Source organism: Physeter macrocephalus, chromosome 1 (genome assembly GCF_002837175.3).
Source record: "Physeter macrocephalus isolate SW-GA chromosome 1, ASM283717v5, whole genome shotgun sequence".
NCBI lineage: Eukaryota > Metazoa > Chordata > Mammalia > Artiodactyla > Physeteridae > Physeter > Physeter macrocephalus.
Genome location: NC_041214.2, coordinates 116968791 through 116976288, shown reverse-complemented (window position 1 = coordinate 116976288; position 7498 = coordinate 116968791).

Here is a 7498-nt window from a genome sequence, read left to right as displayed (position 1 = left end):
GGAAGGAAGGAAGGAAGGAAGGAAGGAAGGAAGGAAGGAAGGAAGGAAGGAAGGAAGGAAGGAAGGAAGGAAGGAAGGAAGGAAGGAAGGAAGGAAGGAAGGAAGGAAGGAAGGAAGGAAGGAAGGAAGGAAGGAAGGAAGGAAGGAAGGAAGGAAGGAAGGAAGGAAGGAAGGAAGGAAGGAAGGAAGGAAGGAAGGAAGGAAGGAAGGAAGGAAGGAAGGAAGGAAGGAAGGAAGGAAGGAAGGAAGGAAGGAAGGAAGGAAGGAAGAAAGGAAGGAGGGAAGGAAGGAAGGAAGGAAGGAAGGAAGGAAGGAAGGAAAGAACTGCCAAGCAAGAAAACTCTATCCAGCAAAGTTGTCCTTTAGAATTGAAGAATTTTCAAACAAAAGCTGAAGGAGTTCATAATCAGTACACCAGCCTTACACAAAATGTTAATGTAACTTCTTCAAGCAGAAATAAAAGGCTGCTAACTAGTAGTATGAAAACAGGAAAGCATAAAACTCACTGGTAAAGGTAAATATATAGTTAAATTCAGAATACCCCAATGTTATAATGGTGCTGGGTAAATAACTTATAACTTTAGGTTTTATATATATATATATATATATATATATATATATATATATATGGTTAAAAGATCTTATAATATTAGGTTTTATATATATATATATATATATATATATATATATATATATATATATATGGTTAAAAGATGCAAGTGTTAAAAATAACTATAATTATAATAAATTGTTAGTGAAATATGTAAATTGAGACAAAAAACATTAAATGTGGGGGAAGAGTGTCAAAACATAGAACATTTATATGCATTCAAAGTCAAGTTGTTACCAGCTTAAAATTGCCTATAAGTAAGCCCCCTACATACCAATGACTTCCGTTCCGAGAGTGCATTCATAAGTCCAATTTGTTTTTAAGTCCAACAAAGTTAGCCTAGGTACCCAACTAACACAATTAGCTACATAGTACTGTACTGTAATAGGTTTACAATATTTTTTACACAGATAATACATAAAAAGCAAACAAACACAAAAAAACCCAGTTTTAATCTTACAGTACAGTACCTTGAAAAGTACAGTAGTACAGTACAACAGCTGGCATACAGGGGCTGGCATTGAGTGAACAGGCAAGAAGAGTTACCGACTGGAGGAGGGAGAGGAGGTGGGAGACAGTAGAGCTGAAGGATCGTCAGCAATAGGAGATGGAGGGCAAGCTGCAATTTTGCTTATGCCTGATATTGATGGCACAGATTCTGGCTCCTTACTGGATTCAATTCCATCTACCTTCTCGAAAAAACGATCCAGTGATATCTGGGTAGCAGCTCTTTTCTTCTCATCATAGATGACTAGGTAGCACTGGATTGCATTCTGAATTGCTGCTGCAACCTTCATGTACCATTCTATTTTTGGGTCCTATGCCTCTAAAACTAACAGTGCCTCCTCAAATAAGGAAAATCCCCATGTCATTTCCTGCATCGTGAATCTCTTTGGTTCTTCAGCAGTACAAAGTACGTCACCGCTACTTTTACACTTGCTTATTGACATCCTGGGCTTGAAACAAACATACTGTACTACTGTACTCTATACAGTGCTAAACAGCAAAGTACACAAAAGCACAACCACTTGCAGAGGATGCACGCACGTGACAATATACGCCAGACACGTGAACTAAATTACGTGATTGGACATGTGAACACTGTTGCATCTTTGAAAGTTCACAGCTTGAATGTTCGTATGTATGGTATGTTCTGTATAACTATAAGATGTTTTAGTAAGGCTCAGGATACCACAAAGCAAAACCCTCCAGTAGATATACAAAATATAAAGAAAAAGGAATTGAAGCATACCATTACAGAAAATCATCAAATTACAAAGGAAGAGATCAAAAGAAGAAGACAGAAACAAAAAAAATCACAAAAGAACCAGAGAACAATTAAGAAAATGGCAATAGTAAGTACATACTTATCAACAATTACTTTAATTGCAAATGGGCCAAATTCTCCAATCAAAAGACATACAGTGGCTGAATGAATTTTTAAAAAAAGAAAAAGAACCAACTTTATGGGGCCTACAAGAAATTCGCTTCAGCTTCAAGGGCACACAGACTCAAAGTGAAGGGATGAAAAATGATATTCCATGCAAATGGAAACCAGTAGATGATTCCACTAGAAAATTGTTACAACTAACAAATAAATTCAGTAAAGCTTCAGGATGTAAGTCAATATAAAATAGAAGTTGTGTTTCTATACATTAAAAACAAAGTAACAAAAAGGAAAATTAAGAAAACAATTTCATCAATAGTACTACAAAGTATAAATAAAAATAAACTTAACCAAGGAGGTAAAAGATCTGCATCCTAAAAATTATAAAATGTTGATGAAAGAAACTGAAGAAGACACAAATAAATGGAAAGATAGTCCATGCTCATGGATTGGAAGAATTAATATTTTTAAAATTTCCATACTACCCAAAGCAATCTACAAATTTAATTCAATTCCTATAGAAAAAGCAATTCTAAAATTTATATGGTTCCACAAATGACCCCAAATAGCCAAAGCAATCTTAAGTTTAAAATTTCCATACTATCCAAAGCAATCTACAAATTTAATTCAATTCCTATAGAAAAAGCAATTCTAAAATTTATATGGTTCCACAAATGACCCCAAATAGCCAAAGCAATCTTAAGAAAGTAGAACAAAGCTGGAGCATTATATTTGCTGATTTCAAACCATATTTCAAAGCTATAGTCATCAAAAGGATATGGTAATGGCATAAAAACAGACATCGATTAATGGAACAGAACAGAGAACCAAGCATTAAACCCATGCATATATGGTCAACTAACTTCCAACAAAGGAGCCAAGAATATACAATGAAGAAGAACAGTCTCGGGCTTCCCTGGTGGCGCAGTGGTTGAGAATCTGCCTGCCAATGCAGGGGACATGGGTTTGTGCCCCGGTCCGGGAAGATCCCACATGCCAAGGAGCGGCTGGGCCCATGAGCCATGGCCGCTGAGCCTGTGGGTCCGGAGCCTGTGCTCCACAACGGGAGAGGCCACAACAGTGAGAGGCCCGTGTACCACAAAAAAAAAAAAAAAAAAAAAAAGAATAGTCTCTTCATAAATGGTACTGTGAACATTGGATATCCACAAAGAAAAGAATAAAACTGGACTCCTATTTATACCACACACAAAAATCTACTCAAATGGATTAAATATTTAAACATAAGACCTGAAACTGTAAAACTCCTAGAAGAAAACACAGGGAGTAATCTCCTTGACAATGGATTTGGCAATGTTTTTTTTTTTTTTGGATTTGACACCAAAAGTAAAGGTAACAAAAGAAAAAGTAAACAGTTGAGACTACATCAGACTAAAAAGTTCTGCACAGAAAAGGAAACCATTACAAAATGAAAAGGCACCTATGGAATAAGAGAAAATACTCACAAACAGTATATCCAATAAGGAGTAAATATCCAAAATATATAAGGAATGCATACAACTAAATAGCAGAAAAACAAATAACCCAATTAAAAATGGGCAAAGAATCTGAATAGACATTTTTCCATAGAAGGCATACAAATGGCAAACAGGCACATGCAAAGTGCTCAATATCACTAATCATTAGGGAAATGCAAATCAAAACCACAATGATATGTCACCTCACATCTGACAGAATGGTTATAATAAAAAAGACAAGAGATAACAAATGCTGGTGAGAGTGTGGAGAAAAGAGAACTCTCGTACACTGTTGATAAGAATGCAAACTTGAGCAGCCACTATGGAAAAAAGTACGGAGGTTCAAGAAATTAAAAATAGAATTACCATATGATCCAGCAGTCTTGCTTCTGGGTATATATTCAAAGGTAATGAAATCACTATCTTGAAGATATATCTGTACTGCCATGTTCACTGTTGTGTTATTCACAACAGCCAAGGTATGGAAATAACCTAAGTGTTTGCCAAGGAATATTATTTACCCTTCAAAAAGAAGAATATCCTGCCATTTGTGACAACATGGATGAAACTGTAGGGCATTATTCTAAGTGAAATATGTCAGACAGAGAAAGAAATACTGTTAACCCTTGAACAACACGGGTTTGGACTATGCTGGTCCACTCATAAACAGAATTTTTTCAATAAACGCTAAAGTAATACACAGTCTGTGGTTGGTTGAATCCATAAATGTGGAACCACTGATATCTATGGCCAATTATAGTCACTCTTGGATTTCTGACTGGGTAGGGGTCAGAGCCCCTAATCCCTGAATTGTTTAAGGGTCAAATGTATGGTATTGTATCACTCAGATGTGGAATCTTAAAAATAAGTCAAAGTTATAGAAAAAGAGAGTAAATTGGTCATTGCCAGAGTAGGGGGTTGGGGGTATAAGAAATAAAGAGAGGTTGGTTAAAGTATATAAACTTTCAGTTATAAATGAATAAGGTCTGAGGATCTAAAGTGTAAGATAGGAACTATACTTGATAGTACTGTATTGTAAAATTGAAATTTTCTAAGACAGTAGACTTCAGTGTTCTCATAAAAAAATAAGAAAAACGTAAATACGTGAGCTTAAGAATGGGTAAATTAACTCAATGGTGGGAATCCTTTCACAATGTATACACATGTCAAATAATCTCATTGCAATATATTACAATGTTATTTGTCTAGAATACCTCAACAAAGCTGAAAAATAAATACACAGATCAGTTAAAAATAAAAAAATATAAGTAACTTAAACAGGGAATAATATAAGAATATATCTAACTATGTATATATATAATACCAATACAAATGTGTACATGTAATATGGTACAAGGCTGTTGAATCATAGACAAGCATATATATTAGTTGTTTATTTTCAATCTGTATGATGTGCAAACATAATGAGCAAACATTTAATAACATTAAAATTTGAATAAAATAAATTTGATATTAGAGAAGGGAAGCAAATAGAGGAATTCCTCTTACAAAATACATAGAAACCTAGGCTAGAAAATAAATTATTTAATTTTATTTGTGAACACAATGACAATAATCATTAAATTCTGATTATATTTATTCAAAATTTAATTCATATTTTTAACTGAAATAAAGTACATTTAGTAAATTTAAGAAATGAAGTTTATGTTGCCTTCCAATGTAGTTTAATTCTCAGTGTAAGTACTGATAGACTATATGTTTACAAAAGACTAGAGCACTCAAGGGACCCACATTGAGACTCATCCTTTTTAAAGGACATGCCGTATTAAAAAAATGGTGAGGACTTCATTTTGCCTCAAACATACAGACCATGAAGAAAAAAGCTTATAGCATATTAACAACCCGGGGACCAAGTAAATACGATGAAAGTATCACTAAATCAGTTGGTTACTAGTTAGGTAATTGCGTAACTACATAACAATTGTTTACTATCCATAAAAGAAAATAAGACTTGTCATAATCACAGATGGAAAACTATGCTTGTGATCAACCAATTTATGTTAACTTGTCCTGAAAATTAGTAGTTTCCAACTTTGGTTTGACACTGAAATCACCTGAGGAGATTAAAAACACTCATACTTGGGTGGTCTGGGCTGTAGTTTGGCCATTGGATTTTAAAAGTTCTCCAGAGTATTCCAATGTGCATTCAGCCTTGAGAACTATTGCTGTAAACAAATTTTGTGTTAATCAACCACTGGTTATAATAAATGTGTTCCCTTATTTGGCTGAAAACAACAGAATGCTTAGAACTTTTTCCGGCAGCTTCCTCAAAATTAGAGTGCTTATATCAAATTATGATTTATATATTTTATTCTCTTTCCTATAATTTTAAAAAGAATGTAAGAAAGTGTGTTATCACAATAATGTCTCGGAATTTATTCAATCTTCAGTTCTCATTGATATTTTAAGCTATTCTTTTTGATAATTTAGTTCTTTTGGATATTGCAAATTGAAAAACTAGATTCTTCACAGAGGAGAAAGCATATACAGTGGTTCTGGAGAATATATAATGAGGTTAAAACTCTGTACCATGTAGCATGTGTATATGTTAACATAATATATATAGGCTAAACATTTGTATACACTCTGTAAGATAATCTATATTTGCACTGACAAAGGTATACAAACCCCCTTAGACTGATACTTAAAACCATGCAAGATCTGAACACCTTTAAGCTGTTTATCTTATTACTTTTCTTCAGAAGTTATAACCCAATTCCTACGTGACATAATTATCATTTTCCAAAATGCCCTACACTTTTACTGCCTCTGTGTAATAATCCAGAGCATTTCCACTGCCTGATTTGAGTTTATTGTCTTATCCTTTGATACTCTATCCACATTTTAAAAACAAGTTCAGAAGTCTTTCCTTCAACATTCTCCCTGAATCTCATTCATAGAAATCTTCATCTTGCTTTGGAAACCATAGGATTTAAAATTTTTTCTACTAGCTGCTTATTATTTTCTACCTTGTGTTATAATTTTTCTGGCCATGTAATGCATGTACTCTCTCATACATTTTTGAATAAACCATAACTAGTTTAACGTTTTTCCCTAATATTTCAAAGCACTTTTTACCTTCACTCAATAGATACTTAGTTTATGATTTTTAAATTTTGAATAACATTAATTTATCTAGTGTAAAAAATGACTACTTAGATCTTTTACAAAACAAAAGCCCCTCTCAATGTATACTAAATACGTATTTAAGGCTCCATATATAATTATATCAATTTACCATTAAATAATAAGGCAATAATAAGAGATTTATTGCCACTGAATAACTCTAAATCCAATAATTCTATTATAAAACAAACACTTCAAATATTGTAGCAAGAAAAATGCATAATGTTTCTTCAATAAGCACACAGTTCCAAAGGACTAAAAATATGTAGACAAGTATTTAATACATTTCATCACAGTATGGAAGTACAGTGATAGAAACATTGAATCAATTTATTTAAAAATCTCTTTATCCTTGGGCTTCCCTGGTGGCACAGTGGTTGGGAGTCCGCCTGCCGATGCGGGGGATGCGGGTTCGTGCCCCGGTCCGGGAGGATCCCGCATGCTGCGGAGCGGCTGGGCCCGTGAGCCATGGCCGCAGGGCCTGCGCCTCCGGAGCCTGTGCTCCACGATGGGAGAGGCCGCAGCGGTGAGAGGGCCGCATACCGCAAAAAAAAAAAAAAACCCCTCCAAAGAAACAAAAAAACAAAACAAACAAAAAAAATCTCTTTATCCTTATATTAATTGTGTGGTTCATTCAGGCTTTCTCAAAGATTTTCAGCGCTTACTTTGAGCTATTTCTCATGACTATATTAGTTTTATCTCATTGACTAGAATCATTTTTATTACCACTTTCTTTCTCCTTTCTGCAGCATTGAAGTTCAAAGGGGAATTTTTTTTTTTTTTTTTTTTTTTTGCGTTACGCGGGCCTCTCACTGCTGTGGCCTCTCCCATTGCGGAGCACAGGCTCCAGACGCGCCGGCTCAGCGGCCATGGCTCACG